Here is a 27167-nt window from a genome sequence, read left to right on the forward strand (position 1 = left end):
CGCGCGCGCCTGCCCGCCCCCAGGCTCCCCGCGGGCCGCGTCACGTGACCGCGGCTAGCCAAGGCGGCAGCGGCGGCGGCTCGAGCTTCGGCGGCGGCGGCGGCAGTGGCAGCGGCAGCAGCTGCGCCGCCAGCGTGGAGCGGGAGGCAAGAGGGTGTGGAGAGAAGGGAGCGCCAGACCGGAACGGGTGAGCGTCCTCTTCCCCTTGCCTCCCCCGGCAATCCTGCGGGCCACCCGGTGCAAACGGGGCCCCTGCCTGAAGCTTCGCGCAGCCCCCTTCGCGCTCGGTGGTCGGCTCTCCGGGGGCTGCGGGTCCCGCCCCGAGCGGGTCGGGCTGCGTTGTTCACCGAGGGGGCTGCACCCCCGCCCGCCGCTGCCTTTGCGGACGGCGGCGTGAGGCCGGCGGAGCTGCCCGTGCTGAGCGCGGCGCGCCCTATGTGCGGCTCTGCGGAGCCCGGGAGGCGGGTCCTGCGGGGACGCGGGCGGCCACTCGGCGGCTGCCGGGCTCTGGGCGGGGGCCGGCCCGGGCGCCGCCTCCTCCTCCGCCGCTGCCGCCTCCTCGCAGTGCAGCGTGAGTAGGGAGCCCAGGCTGGTGGACGCCGAGCCTCTCGGCTGCGCGGTCACCTCATCCTCGAGGTGCAGCCGATCCTCCGCGTGGCGCCCCGAGTCCTCCGAGCCTCCTGCGGACGGAGCCGAGGACCGAGCCCTCGATCTCCGCGCTTCCCTCAGCTTTCACCGCTCTCTCCCTCGACCCTCCTGCAGCCTCCCCTTTCTTTCCCCTTCGGAAAATGGTTCCTGCTGCCGGGCGAGGTGAGTCGCGGCCGCCGCCCGCCAGCGGCGGGGGCGGCTGGGCAGGTCACCTGCGGGGGAGGCCGGGCGGAACGCGGAGGTCCGGGCGTCGCGGCGGGGATCCTGACAGCTGGGTGCTCCGCGGATAGCGCCGATTCGAGAGAAGTTGGCGGGGGCGGACCGCGGGGCCCGTCGCAGGTGGTCTCCCGCCGCGCCCGCCCCGGCAAATCGTAAAGGTGAGCCGGTTCCTCGGCGTGCGCCTCAGCGCCGTGTCCGACCGGGAGTCCCCGCCTAGGGCTCGAGGGAAGGGGCTCGGTGGGACTTCGCGTCTACATCCGCAGCTTTTTATGGCTTCTCCGAGCCGCCTCGGCCGCGCCGTAGCCCATCCTGCGGCCGGCCGCCCCCGCCCCGGCGCCTGGTGACCTTGAGGGCAGCGGTGCCCGGCACTCTTTCCCCGCGCCCCGGGAGGGTCACCCCTCTAATCCCTGGCGTCGGCCCCACTGGCGCTCCGCGGGCGGAGAGCGGACCCCCGGCTAGGGCTAGCTGATTGATGTGTGTCACACCGGACGATGATTCCCCGGGAGTTGGAGAACCGCCTCGCCTTTCTCCCGGCGTCTCCAGTCTGGCCCCCCGGGATATTCATGGTTGCTTCCGTCCGATTCGCGTTCTTAGACTTAGTTTAAAAGAAGAAAAAAAAAAAATCTTGCGTCCTCCACTCTGTTTTTGGAAGGGTCAGTAGGAACCGCATTCGCGGGGGTGGGGGGTGGGAGGTGGTGTGCTCCCTTGATTCCATCCTGTAGGAGAATCCTCTGGCTTAGGCTGGTTAGCGACTCCTGGTTCTGCGCCGCGGTCCCTGGCCAGGTTGGTGTCTGTGCGCATTTCATTCACCAGTTTTCTGGCACCTGGCAGACGCCAGGAGTGCGTCTCGGGACTGGCAACGCCGAGAGTGCCCGAATCCAGTGCGGTGCAGCGGTGCCGGGGCGGGCCAGAGGTGCCAGGGGGGTCTTTGAACCAGCGGAAGCCTTGATCCTCCTCTGCAGGCATAACTGTGCCCTTCCTGGGGTGGGAGCGCAGCAGACAGCCACCTCGGGCCGCTGTGCACGCTACTTTTCTGGGTTTATTAATAATCTAATGGCCCCAGTTGGTATCGATTGCTGTTCATGATAAATTAGTTCTATGGATTTTTCTTCCTCGGAGTGTAGGTATATGCATCTATTTGGACTGTCTGCCTTTCAACATGGAAGGCATTGTTGTGTTTAACCTCCTCCACCTGAGGACAGTCTTATTTTAAAATAAAGCTCTTGTTCAGCGTGGGTGTGTTTTATAATAAGAAGTACTTGTGAGGCTCTGCTTTGTATGAGGCTCTCGTCGGGCAGAGGGTGTGTAACCCTTTGGATAGTGGCCCACGTGAGTGAATGAAGGGCCTTCACCGCTCGCCCTGCAGCCAGCCTTCTTCCCGACTCCCTGCCCTTGTGTGTGGCAGAGGCGGATTGAGGGGAATTAAAGGGATTGGAGGAGAATCTGCTTTTTATACTTGAGCGTTTCATTTGGTCCCCCTGCTCTTCCCCTCCCCCCTCCCCTTTTTTTTCTTTTTTTGTCCTGGTGAGTTTAGATTTGAAGTAAATAGAAACATGTTCCTTAAAGGGAGCCTTTGAGAACTGGTATATGAAATGGGCTTATTTAGCCATGATTTCAGGGGGACGTTTTAGTTTCTACCTTGCTTTGCATGAGACAGTTAAATTGCTGTAATTAAGGGTGGATCTCTGTCCTGATTTTGGCTTGGGTGTAACTGCAAAGATCTTTGAAAAGTAACAGTTATTTCCTACCATACAGTCTGCAAAAGTGAGTCACAATCGGGTGAGTTGAGGACAGAGCGCCACCTTTAATTTTAAGATTTCGGCATATTCGTTTATTAAAATGGTGAATATTCAGATTACGCCTTCTTGATTTTTGTTGGAGTTGTTGTCATTACTGGCATCCCCATTTAGATGTGTAAAATGAAACTGTCTTCATTTTTCTGTATTTTGTAATTCCTCACTCCGTTAAGAAGGTTTCTGCAATTGTATGGGAAATCATGGTTTTTTTCATTGAAGCTTGGGATTTAATGTAGACCTCTGAGATGAGATGAGAAACTAGATTTGATTTGTGCTTATAAAATAACTGGGACAATAATAGTTTGGATCTGTTTAGGAAAAGAAGGAAAGTAACAGCTTCATTGTAAATAGATAAAACTAGGTGTTGCCACAAATAAGAGTACTCACTAGCATGACAGTGGTTTATAAATTTTTTTTAGCGTCTGTGCTATTAACAAATTGTAAAGCAAATATGCAAAATTGAATAAGGTGTAGTAATTTTTTTGTTTTTCATCTTCCAACAGCTTGCCTTTTATGGTTTGCGAGTTTTCCAATTACTTGTTTTTAGATAATGCAAATAAGGACTTCAGCAGGCCTACTTAATACTCAGAGTTATTGAAGACCTTATTGGAAAAAGTGGTTTCTGTGTGTGCCTTTTCTCAAATGTATCTCTTATAAAAATAAATGGAGTTTGTAATGCTTAGGAAACAAATGCTGTAGTGACAGCTGAATGGATGGGCTTTCCTTCCCAACCACTTGCTCCTTCCTGTCCCCCTCCCTCGCAAATCAAAAACTTAAGGTACACTGTCTCTTCAGACACGGATACTTTCTGATGATTGTGACTGCAGATGTAACAGAAAAAAGATTTAGCTTTCAAGTAGTGAATGAATAAATGTGTGAATATTACTAAATATAGTTTTAATCACAAGACACAAGGTTGTCAGCATTCTTATCTGCATTTACTTTTTAATTCAACACTTCCAGTTTCTTCATAGACTACTGTAAAGGGTATGCTACTGAGCTACAGATAGTTTTATTAAGGTAGAAAAATCTGCTTGAGGTGAAAAGTAGTTTATGCTTGTAAGGCTGTGGAATATGGCCCCAGGTTAAAGGACATCATTTGAGCAATTAGGTTGATGTATGTAGAGTAATTATAGAGTGTTACGCATATCTTGATAGAATCCTGATTTGAGGGTTAAAATATACCGATTTCTTTTGTCTGACAGATATGTTAACTTCATTTTGGGTACAGCGTTCCCTTGCCATGTGAGTTGAGTTGTATTGGTTCATAGGTTTTAAGAGGAATGTCCAGTTACAATTATTGGTGGTCTTTTGCAATACTAACCAAAAAGTATGTGAGACTCCTTTTTTCTTTATGTTTTTACACATACATGCAGTTGAAACTGGTCATTTCCAGTTTTTAATTATGAAATTTTATAATGAATGAGCAAAAAATTAAAGGAATAAGATCAGGATGCAGAAACTTAAGAATTAAGTTTTTGCAGCTTAGGTAAGAGTATTTACTTGCCCTGTTGTGGGGAATATTTTCTAATAGGTGTCATGATATGTAGAAGGGTACTGTGAGAGTAGCTTATTTTGAAATATATAGACTCTGAGGTAACATGTAAGGAAAATGATACAATAGATACGGAAATAATTTTCAAAAAAAAACTTAAAGATTTTTTAGTTTTTATAAATATTTTATGCACACACATACACAGTTGTATTGTTAAAATTTTTTATTATGGAAATTGTCCAGAATGTGAAAGTAGAATAATATAATTACTGTTCAGTTTTGACAGTTACCAATTCATGGCACATCTAATTTCATTTCTATTTTTAAACAAGAAATATAAGTGGGGACATAAGACAGATGACTGAATTAAATTCTTACATTTTTTATTTATAATTTCTAGGATATATACAATAATGTACAGCATCTAATTGAATCTAAAAGGTCAGTTTTTATGTTCCTTGTTTCTGTAATAGTCTTTTATAGCAGGCACCTAAAGATAGTGTCTCTTAAATTTCACTCTTAATGATAATGCCTTTGAGTTATAAAATGCTTTACAGTATTTTGGAATGTATTACATACTATTTCATCTGATTCTCACAGTCAGTAATTCTGTGGAATGAGCAAAGTAGACAGCTGTACTTTCCTTGTGTTTTAGATAGGTAAAATGATTTCTCTAGGCCCTAAGCTCATATAATATAGTCAGCAGCTGGATTAACTAGAACTGGACTCTGGGTGGCTTCTAGTTTTTGCTTCATTGCTCTTTCCATTATAAATGTTTATGTAAGTTTGTGAAAGTTATATAAGTTTATGAAAATCAGTTTCCGACCAGAGTAAATTTAATAGTGGAATATAAACAGATTTGTTTGGGTTTAACTTTATAAATTTAATCTTTGCTTGTATTTGGTATAATGTAAGTAAGCAGTTCATACCCTGATTTGCTTACCAGCTGAGTAAATGAATTTGACCGTGTGTGAAATACTGTATTTTTAATGTTGTGGATTGGATTATTTTTAAGTTAGGAATTTTGTTCTCAAAGACCTGTTAGTCCTTGAAATGATCAGGGATGTCTTAAATCATGAGTTAAAACTAAAGCGGCCTATACTGAAAATTTCTTTCAATTACTACTGTAAGCTTTTTCATGCATTTTTTTTTTTTCTGCCACTGCATGTTTTTTACCTAAAGCTTTTTGAAATATTAACTTCGTACATAACGAAGCTTAGTTTTAAAAGGTCCCAAATGAAGAGATTTTCATTCTCGAAATCCAAGACCTTGTTGGAAATCTCACAAGAAAGGTGGTGTTCTCTAAAATGTGTGCAGGAGGACCACCTGGGAGAGTTATTGAAAGTGCAGATTCCCTGGCATTGCCCCTGCAGATCTGATTCAGCAGATCTGAGTGGGGCCCAGTAGTCAGCATTTTGAGAAACACTGACGTTGAATTTACATCTAGGTTAAAATTATATTGTGTGGTAGAGATGCCTTTATAAATTAGAAGAGTGTTATTGATTTATTTGACTTTGAACATCGGGCTTTCAAGTAGTTTTGACTATTGTAGCCAAGTTTGATTTGTGGGCTTGGTGGGTTTTGTGATAATTGTAAAACCGGTAAGTTGAAAATATTTGTGATACCTGTGTGCACTGTCTTCTTGCAGAAGATCCATCTACAGTTATTAAGTTACTTATTAAGCACTGTAAAAGTTCTAAGTGGAGAATGTTCTTCTCTTTGTTTTCATGCCCCAGTATCTGCCATTTCCAAATGAGTTGAAAATGGGGGCCTATTTATGTAAAAATATTGAATGCTGTGTCAGTACAGTACTGTGTATTTATGCTTTAGTCTATCTCTGATTTTATGTTGAAAGGAACATTTATATCAAATGTTCCTTCAAACTAAAAGGACATAAATTGGTGGATAAGTAGTGGTCCTTATTAATTTCAGTTAACAAGTAGCCATTCCTTCAGAAACAGTGTTAGACCTTTATGATCTTTCAAGAATATTAATGACATAAGACTAAATAACAATTTATCATTCTGTGCATGAAAACAAAAGTTACTGCTGTTTTACTTAAATGTTATATAACAATCTATGTAGTTCACTGATCTGACTTTTAAATTAATTTTGTCTAATACTATATATCCCATATGGATTACTATTGAAGACCAGATTTAAAATGCAATTACTTTTGCTGCATTTATGACACTATAGTAAATAGCCTATATCTGTTTCTAATATATATTTTATATTGAACTTAATTTCAAAGCAGGTCTATCTCAAGACTGGGCTGAACATTTTTTTTGTTCATTTGTTCCAAAAACTTAGGCTTATTGGCTATGCTTTAGAATATATTTAGGAATCATGGGCTATAATTTACTAATGATTGTGGAAATTTAAACTAATAAAGGTTTCTGGCAGGGAGATCCAGATAAATTGTAGGTAACACTTTTAAGGCTATTTCTTTTATTCTTTTAAAGCTATTTTTATTAAAAATTTCCTAGGACTGTGTTAATTATTCTAAACATTAGTATGCAGTTACCTCTTTGGTAAGAATATTATTTAGTATTTCTGAGTTGGGTAACTTTCAACAATATGGCATCTCAATATCTGGGATACCTGCTTTATATTAATGTTTTTGTCACTTGGGCCTTTGAAGGAAAAAATGATGGTTTTGAATGGACCAGTGCTTGCTTACATTGTGAAATCTGAGATTATACTCTAACTGTAAACTGGTATGACTACTGTAAAGATCTGACAAATATAGGACTAAAAGTTGTATGCTCTGAAAAGTAGATCTTAAAAAGGATTTGACTGTTCAAAAGATGCTTTTTAAATAACTTGATTATTAGCAATGTAGATTGATTGTCCATTGTATTAACTCAGTGAGTTAGTTTGCTCCCAGAAGTATCTTAAGCAGTCTTTTACTCTCAGAGTTCTTAGATCTGCTGCTTTATGCTGCTTTAACTACCTTTGATACTTGTGCCAGAAATTTTTGTTTCCTTTTGTTTTTTAAATAGTTTGCCTGCTGTCATTTCTTGACTAAAACTGTCAGTGGTTTCTCATTTTTCTCTTTATCAAGATGGAACTTGGCTCTGAAGGCCTTCTATAAAGTAGCTCGGAATTTTCTACAATGGGTTTTAGGACACTGATTCTAAGAAATATTAATAGGACGGGGTTATGGAGGGAGAGGGGCAAAACTGAAATTTGAGTTAGGCTGGTTGATGTAGTTTCCCGTTTGGGACTTCTCCCATACTGTGATACGGTAATATGGACTGAACCTGTCTAAATGTGTTTGGTATTTGGCTCCCTCATCCCTTTTAGTGAAGCCTCCACCTGTTACTTTTCTGAGCTACTTCACCAGGATCACCACTTCGCACAGCTCTGGGGGATGCTGTTCACGGTGTGAATCATGTTTCCGGGAGTTGCAAGCACTGCTTCAGTCCTGTCCTGCTGCCTGCTGCGGGCCAGTCACGTCTGGCAGTCTCTCTACATATACTGACTGCATGTACTCTGTCCCGCCTTTTGCCGTGGCTTCATCCTGTTTTTCCTCTCCCTGATAGGACCCTTGATCTTACCTATCTAAATGTTCCCATCCTTTAAAACTCAAGCATTCGTTGACCTTTCCCAGTCATCGCTCAGTAATTTTCATGTGTGAATTTCACTACATTTGTAGGTCTGGTTCATATATTTTCCATATTGTATGTCCTTTTTGTCTTGGGGATAATATGGGACTTCAGATAAGAACATGAGTTCTTGAGGATATATAGAGTTTTATCCCACAAACATTCAATCAGTATTTTGTGTATATATTGATTAGAACTTAGACATCGTGTAGCTGACATGAAGATAAAGTAGATAAGATGGAGGCATTTTTCTTGGGGAATTTCTAAAGACTTTTTTTTACCTTTGAAATTTTAACATTGCTCAGGTGAATTCATAGGACAACTTGTTTTACTTCTTGAGAGCGGCTACATTTCGTAGAATGTTGCTAGGACAGTAGAATTTAGCTTCTATGTAGGAAGTCTTTCCCCTTTCTTAACTAAAATTTGTCCTAAAACGACCAGTTTCACTTTTCTTTTAGCTTGTGACCTCTTTTCCTTTCATCAGCATTGATGTTCTTAAGATGTTTTTGCATCTGCTATCCATTAGCATATTGTGTGATGCAAAATGCCATAATTCAAAGCATATATTATGGTCTAAAGTTTAAAATATGATACCCATGTAATTACTCTTTATTGATAGGAATACCCTTGGAGCCAAGTTTTTAAATGTCAGTTTATGGCAGGTTCTTATCTTCGGAGAGTTCTTTTACTTGAATGGAGAGTGAACTTTTGGCCCATGACCTGGTGCAGTATCACTGTGGCATCAGGAGGAGGTGTAGATACGTGTTTTCTGTTAAGTGTTGGAGTACAGCAGTGTGATTTTTCTTCTAAGTACCTTCCTTAGGTCAAGGCAGGAAAGCCTGTCCTTGACTTTGTCATTTCTGTTGAATGGTCATGTAGTACATGGAGTCATAATTTCAAACATCTAAGCAATTAACAGTTGAGGTAGTTTTGGTGTGTAAGCTGTTGTAGTTTTAAATGCTTAAAAAAGTTGCTCTTCATAGATTATTCACTTTTTCCAAAAAAGTATTGTAGAAGGAATTAATTGTTAATCATACAGAGGTGTAGACCGTTTTAGTAGTGAATAAAATTAAAGTTCTGTGAAGGCAAGTCATCAGTGGAATCTGCAGAAGTGAAATAAGTCATCCTTAGAGCAGGATCTTTTCCTCCTGGGACAGACATGGATGGCATTGCCATGGACTCCATGCTGCTTTGCTTATAGTTATGCAGAAGTCTGTGCCAAATTTTCAGTTCCTCTGCTGTAATACTGTCCTTTTTTCTTCTACTTTTACCCCAAATCAAGTGAGTAATGCCTTAGGTAAAGTTTGTGAATCACAAACTTGAGGAACTTTACTTTGCACATTCCAGATAATTAGCACTATAGTGGAGAACTCCTTAGTTCAAGGGCAGATATAGGGGGCTGAGAACAAGGAAGATCAGTCAGTGAAATGGGGAAGAGATGCTGGCAACATCTAGGAAAAGGAGCTCCTCCAATCTCAGATCCTCTGAATGTCAGGTATGAGAAAAATAAAAGTCAGTCAGTCAACCAGCCCTTTTTTGCATGAAGAGTGGATTTAGAGTAAAGTTTAAATTCACCTGCCCTTAAGCTTAAACTGCACTATAATCTTCTACAACTAACCTTCTACAACTAACCTAACACCCCAGAAAGATGTCCTTTTCATTGTAGGAGACTGGAATGCAAAAGTAGGAAGTCAAGAGATACCTGGAGTAACAGGCAAGTTTGGCTTTGGAGAACAGAATGAAGCAGGACAAAGGCTTATAGAGTTTTGCCAAGAGAACCCACTGGTCATAGCAAACACCCTGTTCCAACAACACAAGAGAAGACTCTACACATATGGATATCACCAGATGGTCAATACTGAAATCAGATTGATTATATTCCTTGCAGCCAAAGATGGAGAAGTTCTATACAGTCAACAAAAACAAGACCGGGAGCTGACTGTGGCTCAGATCATGAACTCCTTATTGCCAAATTCAGACTTAAATTGAAGAAAGTAGGGAAAACCACTAGACCATTCAGGTATGACCTAAATCAAATCCCTTACGATTATATGATGGAAGTGACAAATAGATTCAAGGGATTAGATCTGATAGAGGGCCTGAAGAACTATGGACAGAAGTTTGTGACATTGTACAGGAGGCAGTGATCAAGACAATCCCCAAGAAAAAGAAATGCAAAAAGGCAAAATGGTTGTCTGAGGAGGTCTTAAAAATAGCTGTGAAAAGAAGAGAAGCAAAAGGCAAAGGAGAAAAGGAAAGATATACCCATTTGAATGCGGAGTTCCAAAGAATAGCAAGGAGAGATTAAAGCCTTCCTCAGTGATCAATGCAAAGAAATAGAGGAAAACAATGCAATGGGAAAGACTAGAAATCTCTTCAAGATTATTAGAGATACCATGGGAAATTTTCATGCAATAATGGGGACAATAAAGGACAGAAATAGTGTGGACCTAACAGAAGTAGAAGATATTAAGAAGAGATGGCAGGAATACACAGAAGAACTATACAAAAAAGATCTTCACGACCCAGATAATCACCATGGTGTGATCAGACATCCTGGAACGCGAAGTCCAGTGGGCCTTAGGAAGCATCACTATGAACAAAGCTAGTGGAGGTGATGGAATTCCAGTTGAGCTATTTCAAATCCGAAAAGATGATGCTGTGAAAGTGCTGCACTCAATATGTCAGCAAATTTGGAAAACTCAGCAGTGGCCACAGGAATAGAAAAGGTCAGTTTTCATTCCAATCACAAAAAAAGGCAATGCCAAAGAATGTTCAGATTACTGCACAGTTGCACTCATCTCACATGCTAGCAAAGTAATGCTCAAAATTCTCCAAGCCAGGCTTCAACAGTTCCTGAACCGTGAACTTCCAGATGTTCAAGCTGGATTTAGAAAAGGCAGAGGAACCAGGGATCAAATGGCCAGTATCCGCTGGATCATCGAAAAAGCAAGGGAGTTTCAGAAAAACATCTACTTCTGCTTTATTGACTCTGCCAAAGCCTTTGGCTGTGTGGATAATTACAAACTGTAGAAAATTCCTAAAGAGATGGGAACACCTGACTTGCCTCTTGAGAAATCTGTATACAAGTCAAGAAGCAACAGTTAGAACTGGACATGGAACAACAGACTGGTTCCAAATAGGAAAAGGAGTACATCAAGTCTGTATATTGTTACCCTGCTTATTTAACTTATATGCAGAGTACATCATGAGAAATGCTGCACTGGATGAAGCCCAAGCTGGAATCAAGATTGCTGGGACAAATATCAAGATTGCTGGGACAAATATCAATAACTTCAGATATGCATATGACACTACCCTTATGGCAGAAGGCAAAGAAGAACTAGAGAGCCTCTTGATGAAAGTGAAAGAGGAGAGTGAAAAAGTTGGCTTAAAGCTCAACATTCAGAAAACTAAGATCATGGCATCTGGTCCCATCACCTCATGGGAAATAGATGGGGAAACAGTGGAAACAGTGGCAGACTTTATTTTTGGGGGCTCCAAAATCACTGCAGATGGTGACTGCAGCCATGAAATTAAAGGACACTTGCTCCTTGAAAGAAAAGTTACAACCAACCTAGACAGCATATTAAAAAGCAGAGATGTTACTTTGCTGACAAAGGTCTGTCTAGTCAAAGCTGTGGTTTTTCCAGTAGTCATGTACGGATGTGAGAGTTGGACTATAAAGAAAGCTGAGCACTGAAGAATTAATGGTTTTGAACTGTGGTGCTGGAGAAGACACTTGAGAGTCCATTGGACTGCAAGGAGATCCAACCAGTCCATCCTAAAGGAAATCATCCTAAAGGAAATTAGAAGGACTGATGTTGAAACTGAAACTCCAATACTTTGACCACCTGATGCGAAGAGCTGACTCATTTGAAAAGGCCCTGATGGCTGGGAAAGATCGGAGGCAGGAGGATAAGGGGAGGACAGAGGATGAGATGGTTGGATGGCATCACTGACTCAGTGGGCATGAGTTTGAGTAAACTCCGGGAGTTGGTGATGGACAGGGAGGCCTGGCATGAGTCCATGGGGTCTCAAAGAGTTGGACACGACTGAGCAACTGAACTGAACTGATACATATTGAACATTGGAACTCACCTGATTTTCTTTTGCCTCTCGACTCTCTTGCTACATCATTCCTTTTGCCAGGAATGCCTACCTTTCTCAGAGCATGTATATCTTTATTTTTTTTTAATTGAATTATAGTTGTTTTACAGTGTCGTGTTAGTTTCAGGTGTAAAGCACAGTGATTCAGATATCTATCTTATCTATATATGTATCTATAGTGATACATAGATATGACTGAATTTCAGATTCTTTCCCCCTTACAGGTTGTTACAAAATAGTATACTTCCCAGTGATCTATACTTACAAAATAGTGAGTGTAGATCCTCCAGAGGATCTTCCCAACCCAGGGATCAAGCCCAGGTCTCCCACATTGCATGCGGATTATTTATCAGCTGAGCCACCAGGGAAGGCCAAGAATACTGGAGTGGGTAGCCTATCCTTTTTCCAACAGATCTTTCTGACCCAGGAATTTAACTGGGGTCTCCTGCATTGCAGGTGGATTCTTTACCAGCTGAGTTACCAAGGAAGCCCTGTGTGTGTGTGTGTGTGTGTGTACGTATATGTAGTGATATATAGTTATGACTGAATTTCAGATTCTTTGCCCTTATAGGTTGTCACAAAATAGTATAGTTTTCTGTGCTATATAGTAGGTCCTTGAGCCTATGTATCTTCATGGTATTCCTATGTGTGACCAGACCCAAAACTTCTGATTTTGGTTTTTAATTCTGTGATGTTGTTCTTAAGATCTCTCCACATTTGAAGTTGAGTTTCATCGTTGCCACTAAAGAGCCAAGTGACCATGGGTTCATCACTTGGTTTATTTGTTACCTCCCACAAAAGTACAAAATGCAAAATCAGAGTTCTGTTAATTTTCTTTCCTGGAACTGTTGGCTTTTAAAACAATATGTATGTCTGCACTCGGAGGTCTTCTCCCTCTGCCTTTTTTCCGAGTTTGCCACCTAATTTTGCCTTTAACTCATCATTTGATGTTTCATCAGTGATATGCTGTTTCATTCATGGGGACAGTTTAGCTTTTCAATAAGTATATTTATCTGAGACTTCCAGTTACAGAAGTGACTTGTCGCTGGCATTTAACCCTCTCCCTGCCAAAGTGCCCTGAAGTGAGAGTGAGTGTGCGTTTTCAGTATTTGTGAAGATGCTCAGCCCCCTTGCCTCACTTTGCTTTCAAGATGCTGACCAGAGTTGAAGTGTCTTCTCTAAGGACTCTGATACGCTCAAGAGAAAGGACCGAAGGAGTCCTAAACCAACTCTGTGTCTGCGGGAGGGGCTATCCAAAGAGCCTGTCCCCTGCAGACCGCGCTATGGTAGTGTCCCCGGTCAGAACCCCACATGGAGTCAGGAACTCCTATTTAACTTATTTGTGTCCTATTGTTTTCCCTCATAATTAAAAAAAAAAAAAATTGTTACAGCCTTTTTGAGGCATAATTGATATATAGTCCAGTGCATATATTTAAAATGAAAAACTTGAGTTTTGTTGTGTATGTATTGCAGTGAAACTCCTTCCACAGTCTCATTCATGAACACAGCCATTCCCCTAAACATTTCCTTGTACCTTTTTGTAATCAGCTTCCCTCCCTCTTCCTCTCCCACCACCTTCTTTCTAAAAGCAACCACTAATCTGCTTTCTGTCATTATAGATTAATTTGAACTTTCTAAGGTTTATGTACGTGGAATCACAAGGTATGTGCTCCTGGTCTGGCTCTCATTCAGCATAATTACTGGAAATTCATCCGTGCTGCATATATTAATAGTTCAACTCTTATTGTTGCTGATACTGTTGATGGTAAAACAAGAATTTTACCGTGTTTTAAAATCCCACCCCCTTCATTGATTGCATGTATACACGGCAGTTTGTTTATCCACTTACCCATTGATGGACCTTTTGGGTTCCAGTAACTTATGGTGTCTGTTCAGATCTTCAGTCTGCTTTTTCATTAGATTGTGTTATTATTGAGTTGTCATTTCTTTGTATACTCTTAAATAAAAGTACTTTGGGAAGCATGTGTACTTGTGCTAGGGGTGGGGGCAGGAATGATGTTAAAAGATGTCTATATCTATCGATACAGATACATATCATACATATCACCTCAAACTGGAAAAGCAAATGGGAGCGCTTTAAGTATTTTCTGTAGAAGTGGAAGTAGACACTTAAACAAAAATCACCTGTTCCTTGTTGCTTCTGAATGGAGAATGGGATAAGGGGGCTGATATTTTTAAAAAGCCTTGTAGACCTGTTTCACACAAACTTTATGCATGTATAAGTTTGTTGAAACTAAAAAGGAAAACGTGAGTGGAATGTTTGTGTGTGTGGATAAGACAGGTGTGTCCCCTGTTGTTCAGTTCTTGAGTCTGCATGCGTGTGTGTGCGCTTCAGTTGTGTCCAACTCCGCAACGCTATGGACTGTAACCCTGCAGACTCCTCTGTCTGTAGGATTCTCCAGGCAAGAATATGGAGTGGGTTGCCATGCCCTCTCCTGCAGGGGATCTTCCTGACCCAGGGATTGAACTCAGGTCTCTTGCATTTCAGACGGGTTCTTTACCACTAGGTATGTCTCTTGTTGTTTTTGAGTCTGCATGAAGTCTGGGGCAACTGAGATGCAGAATTCAGTACTACTTTGGATAAAAGAATTCCTTTTTACTAAAGCATATAAGTAAATATTATAGACTTGACTGAATACTTGTTTCGGGAACACAAGTCCACTTAAGTTCCTTGATTTCTCCCGCAAGTCCTCCTCTGCTTTCCAAGTTCACATTTCCCCTCCTTTATTACGTAGAACAGTTGGTTGCCTTCTTCAATTGAGTTTCCCCTGGGTTGTCGCTCAGCACCACCACTGCTCCACAGGCTCTCCACGCAGCTCATAAAAACATACGAAGACATTCCTTCCAAATAATATAGCCCTGTCCCAAATTAAGAGTTTAGTATGTGATTTCTCCATTTCTTCATCTGGATAAGTGTATATTCTTAATGTTAAACTTTCATCCTTTGAAATGTTAATTTGTGAGAGACTTATTAACATGTTAAGGATACCATTCTGTGCATGTGTCTTAACAGTTTGCCATATTTTAAAATTTCAGCCCCTTCATTAATTTCCCATCTTCTCTTTGAAGAATTTGATATTTGACAGAATTCCTTCCTCCTGCTCTTTCTTTGAAGGAAAATTCTCAAAAGGGAGACAGCTGACATCCTTGAAAGATGCTGGAATTCAGAGGGGAAAAACAAAAAAGCCTATGGTTCTGTTGTCAAAGTGCCGTGAAAAATAGACCAGCTCTAAAACACAGTAATTACTTGGATTGGATAAAGGGAATTTACAAATACTGGATAAAGTGAACACTGGTATAGCTCCTTTCTTTTTTTTTTTTTTTTTTAGGGTTCATTTACTTATTTTGGCTCTGCTGGGTCTTTGTTGCTGCACGCAGGCCTTCTCTAGGTGCCGCTTTCTGGTGCATGGGCTTCTCCTTGCAGTGGCTTCCCTTGCTGTGGAGCTCAGGCCGCGGGGCACGCGGGCTTCAGCAGCTCCAGTGCGCAGGCTCAGTGGTCGTGGCTCGCTGGCTTGGTATGGTGTGCAGCATGTGGGAACTTCCCAGCGCAGGGCTTGAACTCGCGTCCCCTGTATTGGCAGGCGGATTTTTTTTTTTTTTTTTTTACCACTGAGCCATCGGGGAAGTCCTGATGTAGCTGCTCCCTATCTGCCAGATGCTGTTCCAAGCAACTTGCAGATATTAACCTGTTTCAGTGAGTACGCTCTGTGGAATTTGGGGTGAGATAGTCTCTGCCGAAAAAGATGAAAAGGCTTATTAATGGTTTTAAAAGAGAGTCCTGGAATACAGTGACTTCCATAACTTTTCTACCAATTTAAAATGTAACAACACTATAATTTTGGGGAAACACAGAAGAATTAAAAGTGAAACAAAATCACTGCCTCTGAGAAATAGCCAACTTTAACATTTTGATTTATTTTTAAGCTTTAAAAAAATCTGTACACCTGTTAGCATGCTTGAGATAATGTAGGGGTCATTTTTTGATTTAAAAAAGTTTACATCATTTTTTCCTGTCCTCAAATTTTTTTTCACTAACATCATTTTAGTGAAGTGATAATCCATCCCATGGCTAGTCCCTTGTTACTGGATGTTTGGGTTTTAAAATTTTTCTTTCATGTTAAATAATCCTCCAGCGAACATCTGGGTTTTTTTTTTTTTTTTGTAGATTTTATCTTCATTTATGATTGTTTATTTTGTAATTATTAGGTTTAAGAGATTTCTGTAGTTTGTTATCATTTGATTAGCATTTTCTGCTAGCCTCATTGCTGAGAGACTGATTAAGTATTTGGGATTCTATGTCATTTTCCACTGTGTGTATAGTTTGTGCCATTCAAGTTCCAGGTCTTTCATTTATTTTCTTCAAATTCACATAGCCCTCTTACAATGTCATAAATTATTTGTTGTTCTACCTGTTTGACACCTCCATGAGATGTTCAGTTTGAGGGCACCAACTGTTAATCTTTCCATCTCACCTGGCACAATGCCTTTTACCTGTGATGCTCTTAATGACTCTCGAATGAGTATCATATGTTCGGTCTTCTTAATCTTTCTCTCTTTCCCCTCTGGCACAGTGCCTTTTACCTGCAATGATCTTAATGACTCTTGAACGAGCATCTTGTGTTCGGTCTTAAGTGCACTGACATTGAACTCCTGTGAAATGCTTGTTTTGTCTTTCTTTAGAAACTAATACGCTTGCTGTGAGAATTTATCAGAAGGCACTCGTTTTAAGCTAACTAATATGACAGCTGAATCATACTACTGAAGATGAGAAATAGCTTGTCATAACTGTGCTATATAGGTTTAATTCTTTCTGAAATTGTTCACCCTCCCTGCTTTTTTTTTAGAGTAAGATAGACTTTACTAAGAGGAGTAGAATATTAAGAAGCCCACAGAAATGGATGTTACCTTTATTATTATTTATTTCATAATGCTGATAAAATTTTCCTAGAATGCTCCTTACAGAGTAATATATCTTTTTTTTTTAACAGAGGAGAAAATCTTACAAAAGTTTGGCATTAAGCTTTTAAGTGCACGTGTATGCTGAGTTAATCCACAAAAGTGGAGGTTCTGTGTTTGCATATGAAATAAAACTTTAATAAAGGTTTAGGAAGGTGTCTTGGTAGGTTCCTCTTGTGACATCGTGGCTGATTTCTTTTTCTTTTTTTAAATGCTCAGTCTTTGAGTGGAAAACTTAAGATTTTGGATGAATAATTTCCTTCAAAAAATAGTTACCTGATCACTGTGCTAGGCAGTAGCACCTGTGGCCTGCCGGAAAGAGGTGATCAGGCACAGCTTGCAGCCCGCCACACTTGGTGTGGCCAGCGCTCCTTGGTTTCTTTTTTTGGGCAGTGATTCATCAGGTGTCGTGTGCTTCCAGGAAACCAGCATTAAGTGTATGCACATGTCGCTTTCCTAGTCTTTGATCTCTTCCTATAATGAATAGGAGTATATTGTCTCCAACTAGTCTAGAAGAGAGACATTTTGAAGTCAGCTGTCCAACCTTCATCTCAGTAGTTTTGCTTCCATCATTTCCTGTCCTTGGAACGCTTGATGGTGGTCTCTCTCCTGTTGCTATTACTCTTAAAGGATGTTTTTTAAGTTGCAGTGAGCTCTGCTTGTATTCTGCATTCAGCCAGCCTGTCAGTTCGCAGTTGCGTCATAATCTTGGACTTGCCCCTGTAGTCAGTCTCCTTTTTTGATGTGTGCCCATAGATTCAAATTGAATGTTTATCCAAGCCCAGGCTGTGTTGGTGAAGGTCTTTTTGCCAAAAAGAAAAAAAAAAAGAGAGAAAACTCCTCCTTCAAGGAGCTTCTTTGGCTCCGTCCCGCCAAAGTCTTCAATGCCTGGTAGCCCCAAAAGGCAGGTGCTGCAGGGAGTTGAAAGCCACAAATTTTGAGTGGTTTTTGGGATATAGAGAGTTTATAGTTTTAACTTAAAGCAGAGAGATTAGAGTCATCAGAAGTCACTACATTGTAGCATTGTTGAGGACTTTAAAGATGACAGCTACAGAAGTGGGATGTGACCAGAGGAAAAATAGGACAGATTATGTAGTTCATTGAATGTAACTTAGTAGACAGACATCATATATATTTGAATATTCAAAGCAGGCTTTTTTCCTCTTAAGTCCTGCCTCTTAATTACTTAGAAAAGTTAAAGGTGTTAAAGAGTTAAACTGTAATGACATACCTCTAATGTTGGAGTTGGTAAATAATGGTGGTCTTGTCGTGGAATGCTTTTTAGTAGACTTATTGCCATCTGAAATGCCTCTGAAGGGAGAGGATGAAAGAGGAAGGAGACTAGGAGAATGCGAAGTGTTGGATAGTTTCTCTGCTAGCCTGAAGGCTGTTGTTTATCTAACTTCCTGAACCATGTAAAACATGTAGAAAAGCAGGAAATTGACAGATAGGTCCTCTTAGAAGCCAGGAGTCCAGGCAGCAAATCTCTCAGTGCCTCATTCCACTTTAGGTATTTACTTGGTGTTTTTACTAGTATTTTAGATACATTTCTGTAGCATTTTGCTAACTGGCTTTCCACCACACTACAAATGAGAGCAGATTTAGAGAAACTGGGAAGGTTGTTCAGAAGAAGGCAGAAATAGTACCCTCAAAATTGAAAATGGACTTCTTGATAATTTGTGTTTTAATTTTGTCTTTAACGTAACTCTGAGAGCTAATGCATGAGAAGGAACCTCTGCCCTCTCTTAGTTTGATAATTTTGTGTTTTTTCTGAGAGGTGGCAAATTTTGTTTCCTTTAATTACTTTGCCTAGAAACAAAGAATCTGTATAAACTAGCTTTGGGTTTCGGTGTTGCTTCTTAATTATAAACTTCTAAAAAACATTTTAAGCGAAAACTGGGATTCAAATTCTCATCAACTCAACAAGGGTGGAATTTCCTTTTTTGTGGGCTTTAAATGCTGGGAAGTGGAATGATTTCTGAAATATATTTAAACCAGAGAAATATGGCATTTCTAAAATATCTTTTATTATCTTCTGTTTATCTGTCAAGTTCATACTCCTAGATAAGCAGAGTTCTTCAAGGGCTAGGTTTAAGTTGGTGGTTGTCTTTGTCTCCAGGACCTAGAATAATACCTAGCACATTGTAGGGTTTTTTTTTTTTTTTTTTTAAGTAATAATCTTCAGTGATTACCTGCTGGTTTAATTATGTTTGAATTTTTCAAATTTTCCAAGATAATTTTGTGGTGTGGTATGTTGTTGAAAGATTTTTATGTAAAAATATTTGAAATAAACTTTTCTTTATAAGGAGAAGCTTCAGTTTATGGCACATAATCTCACAACCCAATTCTGCTGCATTTAAATAAGTGCTTTTATCATGAAGAGTTTGAATATTATACTGGAAACAATCACAGACTTTGGACCATTGCTTTAGTTAAAGAAAATAGATTTGGCTTACTGGCTTTAATATTCGAGGTCATGAGGATAAAGAATCTGATTTTCTTTGATTGAAGAGGATTGATCCTGTCAGAAACTTGTTGCAACGGTATCATTTATTCTGCATGGCAGCCCTCCAGATACGAAGATGGGATGATGGTTCCTTTCTCTGGAGCTAGAGAAACGAGTCAGCCCACCTGTCCAGATGCCCAGTGGCAGAGAAGACCTGTGAACCCAGCCCTCTAATTCCCCACTCTGTTCCTCTTTCTGTCGTACACTCTTGAGCCTCTGACATGTCACCAGAAGTTTAAAGTAATACCAAGGGTTGGATTTTTTTCCTTTTTCTCTTTTTGGAATTAAAATGTTTTTGGATGATTTTTGACATGCTTACCTGCTTCCCTAGGGTTTGACAAAAAATGTATAGGAAGCTAGAGATTTGGAGTATTCTGATTAACTCTAAATATCATCTATGAAAAGCTAAATTTAAATATAGTTCTGCTTAAGTTGAAGGAAGTTTTTTTTTAACTTTTAAAAAAAGTTTAAAGTGACAACAAAGATTTGATATTATCTTGATCTTAAGAGGAAAATTTATCTTACCAGAGATATTAGGAAGTAGTAGTTGTTAATCAAATGTGGTATGTCTGACAATAAGTTAAGATCTTTAATAGAAAAACAACACTGGAGATTCAAGAAAGCATTCATGTCAAAATTAATGAGATAAATAGTAAATGGTAAAGCAGATGTTTATTAATTTTAAAAACCATAATTCTGTTGAATTCCACAAGGTTGAAAAATTCATTTGGGTTTAGGATGTTGACATTCTGAATTGATTGAAGTGATTCTATGTTATGAAACTCTGCCTTTCATAGACATTTAGCTCTGATAAAAAAGTTTCTGTGATATGATTTTTTTAAACCATGTCCCTATAATTTACAGTGTGTGAACAATTCACCTGTTAATGAAACTTATAAAATTATTTCTAATGACATATCCTTCAAAATAATGAAGATTGCCTGTCACTGAGAGTATTTTCTTTTAAAAGTGCCCCAGACTGTAAAAGAAATTTCAAAATAGGAGTCCTTAAAATGTTTTTAGCAATGACAGCCTTACTAGGATGAACTAAGGTATTAATAATTAATTCTTAATGTAAAAATAGATACTTTCAGGCTATATATTTTGATATATCAGCTATTTTTTTTATAGTCATGCTACCCAGTCATAATAAGGATCTAGGACAGAATCTAGATTTATTAGATGCTTAGTAAATGCTTATTGAAAAGAATCCAACTCTCCAGAAAGTTCATGATTGGAGTTTCTATACATTTTATTTTTAAACTACAGAGTCAATGTAAATTTAATTCAAAAAATGAGTTCCAGGTTTGTCGTGGAATCAATACACAGTCAGTACTGACAATTACAGTTTCTGTGTCTATACTGTTCAACTGTATTTCAATATATAGAAAATACTTGCTAAACTTCCATGTCTGTAGTGCTGTGTGTACTGTGTGTATGGTGTAGGATAAGAGATGAAGGTTTGGATTCAAAAGAAGTGTCTCCTTAATTGGTTTATGATATATTGGGTATGATAGATGAATATAAGTATTTATAATTGCAAATTAGAGAATAAGTGAGGATTAAGAAGCCATATTGATGATTTATATAAAATGTGGCATGCATTTATTCACAATGGAATGTTATTCAGCCATAAAAAAGGATATCTTGCCTTTTATGATAGCATGGATAAACTTCAAGGTCATTATGCTGAATAAGTCAGATGAGGGAGACAGATACTGTATGGTCTCACTTATGTGTGAAATCTGAAAAAATAAAACTTGTTGAATTGTGGGCAAGAGAAGACTCTTGAGAATGCTTTGGATTGCAAATAAATCAAACCAGTCAATCCTCAAGGAAATCAACCCAGAGTATTCGTTGGAAGGACTAATGCTGAAGCTCCAATACTTTGGTCACTTGATGCAAAGAGCCGACTCATTGGAAAAGACCCTGGAGCCGGGGAAGATTAAGGGCAGGAGGAGAAGTGGACAGCAGAGGGTGAGGTGGGGCTGGCTAGTGAGAGTTCAGGGCTTCCCTGGTGGTTCAGTAATAAAGAATCCACCTGCCAATAAAGGAGACTCAGGTTCAATTCCTGGGTCAGGAAGACCCCTTGGAATAGGAAATGCCTAGCCACTCCAGTATTCTTATCTGGAGAATCCCATGGACAGAGGAACCTGGCGGGCAACTGTGTGTGGGGTCGCAAAGAGTTGGACTCGAGTGAGCACACACGATACTGTCAGTATTATTTAAGTGGGGAAGGGACTAGAGGGTTAGATTGGCCACTTTCTTGACCTTCCTGTCTGGTAAGTTGGCCGTGGCTAATCATTAATGGGTGGTAGGGACAGGATCTTATTTATATCTGGCTTAATACCCAGTTTTCAAGCAAGCTCCGGGAGTTGGTGATGGACAGGGAAGCCTGGAGTGCTGCAGTCCATGGGGTTGCAGAGTCGGACACGATCGAGTGACTGAACTGAACCCAGTTTTCTCTTGGTGTCTGTGCGTGCACACACACACCACTTGAAGTCTGAAACTCTTCCCAGTCATGTAGTTTCATGCTGAGATTGAGCAGGAATATGTTGTGCCCTGATGTATACATGGTGGAAGTGGCCTGTGCCTAGAGAGTGCTCTAGGCTGCTGATGAAGCTGGTTGGTTGGCCGATGTTCGTTTGCATAACATGTATAAGAAATGCATGTTCGTATTCCTTAATGAAGCGTGCACTCAATGTTGCATTATTTTTGCTAAAATTTCCTCTTAGGATTTATGGAGGGTTTAGTGGTGTGCTCCACATCACATTTTATTCAAGGTAAACTGGATAAAGTGGGAAATACAGCTGTGATTTTTAAAATCCTTAACTGCAAACTGAAAGAAAAGGGAGTGTGCTCAAAAGCATATTCCTTATCTGGTTCTTGTAGTGAGGGGAAGATAGGGGATGAGAATTCGAGAAAGGGGTCTAGTCTTTGCTTAGACAAGTAAAGAGTAGACCAAAGTCAAATCAGTATGGATCACAGATATTTAGAGCAGCACCATTTTGTATTTGAAGCTAGATTTCTAGCAGATTAAGCTGCCTATGCTTCTGATCTTCCCAGGGAAGTGGGGTAAAAGGTAACCCTTCCTTTATCATCTAAGAAAGGTGAAAGAGTGACTGGGAGAAGGAGTTTTACAGATGCCCAGGGAAGCTTCAGACAATTTTCTTTTAACAATGGCCAGTGTTTCCAGTTCATATCTAAAGAAAAAGAGCATCAAATTATGTAGTGCTTGAGGTAAAACGGAATGTAAGAGTCTGCTTGACAAAATAACCACAGACTGCGTGGATTAAACAATAGAAGTTAGTGTTTCTCACAGTTCTAGGTACTGGAAGTCTCACAGGTGGACATGTAGGCACTTTGCATTTTCTCCTGAGGCCTCTCTTTGAGGCGTGTAGGTGGCTGTCTTGCTGTGCCCTTCTCTGGCCTTTTCTCTCTGCGAACCTCTCTGACTTCTCTTCTAATGAGAACAGCCAATCTCTTGGATTGGGCCCCGCCTTTATGATGGCAGGGCTTCCCTCATGGCTCAGACAGTAAAGAATCCACCTGCAATGCAAGAGACCAGGGTTTGATCCCTGGATTGGAAAGATCCTGTGGAGAAAGAAATGGCTATGCCGGGAGAAATATCAATAACCTCAGATACACAGATGACACCACCCTTATGGCAGAAAGCAAAGAACTAAAGTGAAAGAGGAGAGTGAAAACGTTGGCTTAAAACTCAACGTTCAGAAAACTAAGATCATGGCCTCTGGTCCCATCACTTCATGGCACATAGATGGGGAAACAGTGGCAAACTTTATTTTGGGGGGCTCCAAAATCACTGCAGACGGTCACTGCAGCCATGAAATTAAAAGACACTTGCTCCTTGGAAGAAAACTTATGACCAACCTAGACAGCATATTAAAAAGCAGAGACATTACTTTGGCAACAAAGGTCCTCCTAGTCAAAGCTATGGTTTTTCCAGTAGTCACGAATGGATGTGAGAGTTGGACTATAAAGAAAGCTGAGTGCCGAAGAATTGATGCTTTTGAACTGTGGTGTTGGAGAAGACTTGAGAGTCCCTTGAACTGCAAGGAGATCCACCCAGTCCATGCTAAAGGAAATCAGTCCTGAATATTCGTTGGAAGGACTGATGCTGAAGCTGAAACTCCAATACTTTGACCACTTGATGTGAAGAACTGACTCATTGGAAAAGACCCTGATGCTGGGAAAGATTGGAGGTGGGAGGAAAAGGGGGTGACAGAGGACGAGAAGGTTGGATGGTATCACCGACTCAATGGACGTGAGTTTGAGTAAACTCTGGGAGTTGGTGATGGACAGGGAGGCCTGGAGTGCTGCAGTCCATGGGATCTCAAAGAGTCAGACATGACTGAGCGATTGAACTGAACTGATGCACTCCAGTATTCTTGCCTGGAGAATTCCATGGACAGAGGAGCCTGGTGGGCTGCAGTCTGTGGGGTCGCCAAAAGTGGGACACAATTAATCGCTTTTCACTTACTTTATGACCGCATTTAACAATAATTACCTCTTTAAAAAGCCCTGTCTCCAAAGACAGTCCGCTTTTGGGTTAGGGCTTACACTTAAGAATTTTGAGGTGATCCAGTCCAGTGGTAACAGGAAAACCAAAGAAGTTCACTCTTTGAAGTGTGACTTTAGTCAGAAAATGGTTCTCAAATTGTAGCGTGCATCAAAATCACCCGGATGCTCGTCAGAACTCCTTCTTGGGTCCGGCGCCTTGACTTAATGGGTCTGGAGTGGGTCTGAGAATGTGCATTTACAACGAGCTCTGGGGTATGCTGAAGCCGCTGGTTGGCAGACCTTGCTCTGAGATCTCTGAGGTTCTAGCTGTCATCTGAATGGAGAGAAGTTGGAGAAGAATACCCCTGAGAGTTCTTGGGGTGAGAGTGACAAATGGGCTGCAGTGTGAAATAGAAGGCTTGGTGGGAATGTGGAGGAGATACTGCTCATGGTCATCAATTTTACTCTCAGTAAGTTCAAGAGACATTTGATTGGTGTGAAAAGCAAGCACTTATTTATGTTGTCTGTTACGGGAGGAGAGTGGACTCTAGACTTGGTTATTAAGGAGTTTAATTTCTAGAATATTTATCACATCCTTGAACTCGTTGCTGAAATGTCCCCCTCTTGGGTCAGGCATTCCCTGACCATCCTATTAAATTGTATCTATGAATTTACAGACTTTATCCCAAGAAAAGAGGGCAGAGGTAGGTGCTAAAGTGAAAAATACAAATTAGATAGAGTGGTCTCTGATGCTTTAGCATTTAATATTTGCTAGTTTAAACAGACTTTTGAGTTGAAATATAGGCAGTGACTAAAATTGGGTTGTACTTCAGAAGTTCAATTTTGTTGATTTAGAACTTGAGACAAATTTTTTTCATAGAAACAGAACTGTAACAGTATGTCAAGAAGATCCAAAAATGAAGCCAAGTCACTAGTGCTGTACTAGCCTGAGATCTGGGAGTCCCCATTTCATTAACTGAGGAGCAGGTAAGAGGCAGAGAGGCCAAGTTCCCTTTTCTCACCCCGTCTCAGGTGGACCGAGAGAACAGGAAGTTTTACAGTGTGACTGTAAATCTCTGTATTAGATACTCCAAAATAACCAACTTTTCTTTTAAAATATGACTGTTGGTGCAGCTGATTTCGGCTGGGTATTGAAATAGCCCTAAATCATTTTTTTCCTCGTCCTTAGAAGTTCTTATATTTTAAGATGTGTATAGACATACATATGTGTGTATGTATGTTTCATATACATATACATGTATACATACATATGTACATATACGTATACGTACATATATATATATGAAATAGTGAATTCATACTGATAGCTTCCATACCAGTCCAGCCCACAGGGCTCTTCTTTGCCTTCCCCTTTTCCATCTTTTTCTCCCTCTGCTTGTACTAGGAGAAATATAGCTCCTCACATGAACACTTTTTTGGGAACATCTGCATCCATGCCGCTATGCCAGACAGAGGTACTAAGAAATTTAAGACTTGTTTATAGTCCCCTTTCTTTTAGACAGAAGCTATGAAATAAAAATAATAGTGTGTCTGAAAGTTAACTTGCATTGTGTCCTCAAAGACACTTTCAGAGTTGTTTTATTCATTTGAAATATAGTTGGGCTCATTTATTTATGTTGTATCCTCTTTCAACTCCCCCAACCATTTTCATTTCAGTTGTATATTTTGAGTATGTAGAAAACTAATGTGCTTCCAAAACTACACATGAAAAATGTGTACTCAAAATGAAAGTCGCTCAATTCTGTCTGACTCTTTACGACCCCATGGACTATACAGTCCATGGAATTCTCCAGGCCAGAATACTGGAATGGGTAGCCTTTCCCTTCTCCAGGGGATCTTCCCAACCCAGGTCTCTAGCATTGCAGGCAGATTCTTTACCAGCTGAGCCACAAGGGAAGCCCCGGAATACTGGAGGGATAGCTATTCCTTCTCCAGGGGATCATCCAGACCCAGGAATCAAACCAGGGTCTCCTGCATCACAGGCGGATTCTTTACTAATTGAGCTATCAGGGAAGTGTACTCAAAATAGTTGGTTCTTTTCCTTTTCCCTTCTGTCCCTGCTCTTTTTGCAAGTAACCAGTTGTTTTGTTTTCTGCTTTATTCTTTCTGTTTCTTCTCTGAAAAATAAACAGACTTATATATCATTTGTTATTTCTCTTTTCTTACACAGAAAGTGGTGTACACAGTCTGCTTTTTCCCCTACTCTACATTCTGTGCACATCCCTTCATACAGGCTTGTAGAAGGCTTCTTTGGTTTTTTGTTTTTTATAGCTTCCTAGTATTTTGCCATATATTTTCTGTAACCACTCTCCTGTGTTTGGACATTTTAGGTAGTTTCTAGCATTTTGAAGTTAAAAATAATGCTGTAATGAGTATGCATATGTATTTTTATATTGTTAAGATATACTTCAAAATAAAATTTATGGGCTGATGTGAAGCATCAGTTAACAGTAATTTTATTATTGTCTAGTTAAGGACATGCCATGCTCTGGTTATCTCTCTGCTTAATATACTACCCCAGACCTAATTGTGTAACTTTCCTTTATTAAGCTTCTAGATTCTAGGTCAGAAATACAGGTAGGAGACTTTAAAGTGGCTCATCCCTGCTCCACAGTGCCTGGAGCTTCCACCAGGAAGTCTCAGATGGTGGGAAGTGACTAGAACTGTTAGGGACCATACTTCTTTGCCTGGACTGAAATTGGGCTCAGTTCAGATGGTCAACCAGAATATGTGCCCATGCTCTCACAGTGACCCTGGGCTTCTTCCCAGAGTTGGCAGCCTGGGTTCTGAGAGGGCACGCATGTGAGGAGACTGGGCATTCCAAGACAGCCAGACAGAAGCAGCACAGTGGCCGTTTGTGACCAAGCTGCAGGTCTCCTAAGGGTGCTTCTCCGGTCCTCTGTTGAGGGGGCTGTCCAGATTCAAGGGTAGGGGCTCGAACTTCACCTCTCCCTGGGAGTAGTGTCCAAAAATTTGCAACTGTGTTTTACAACTGGGCCTGATGTTTTACATGCATTGCTGGTGCATAGTTTGTTTCCTCAAAGCCTTACTAAACAATACAGGTTCCAGCTTTTGAATTTTTATTAGCACACATGGTGAGAGATGGTGTTTCACTGTAGATTTAATTTACATTTCTCTTATAAATGACATTGAGCATCTTTCCCTGTTTTTAAGGTCTGTTTTTATATTTTAGTGAATTGTCTGACTTTTTTATAGGATATTTGATCTTTTTCCCATCAACCTAAAAAATACCTTCAGTGTTT

At 40.7% G+C, this 27167-nt stretch overlaps 1 protein-coding gene across 3 annotated transcripts in view; it reads left to right on the top strand.

The window, feature by feature from the left end:
* The first annotated feature begins 679 nt into the window (after positions 1-679).
* Positions 680-27167, top strand: part of ATP2B1 (ATPase plasma membrane Ca2+ transporting 1) — a 120879-nt gene continuing 94391 nt past the window's right edge. For all 3 annotated transcript variants that reach the window (XM_043447428.1, XM_043447426.1, XM_043447427.1), the window contains exon 1: positions 680-810. The gene's annotated coding sequence lies outside the window, so the exon portion shown is untranslated. The remainder of the gene's footprint in view (positions 811-27167) is intronic.

This window comes from Cervus canadensis, chromosome 25 (assembly GCF_019320065.1).
Source record: "Cervus canadensis isolate Bull #8, Minnesota chromosome 25, ASM1932006v1, whole genome shotgun sequence".
NCBI classification, from domain to species: Eukaryota; Metazoa; Chordata; class Mammalia; order Artiodactyla; family Cervidae; genus Cervus; species Cervus canadensis.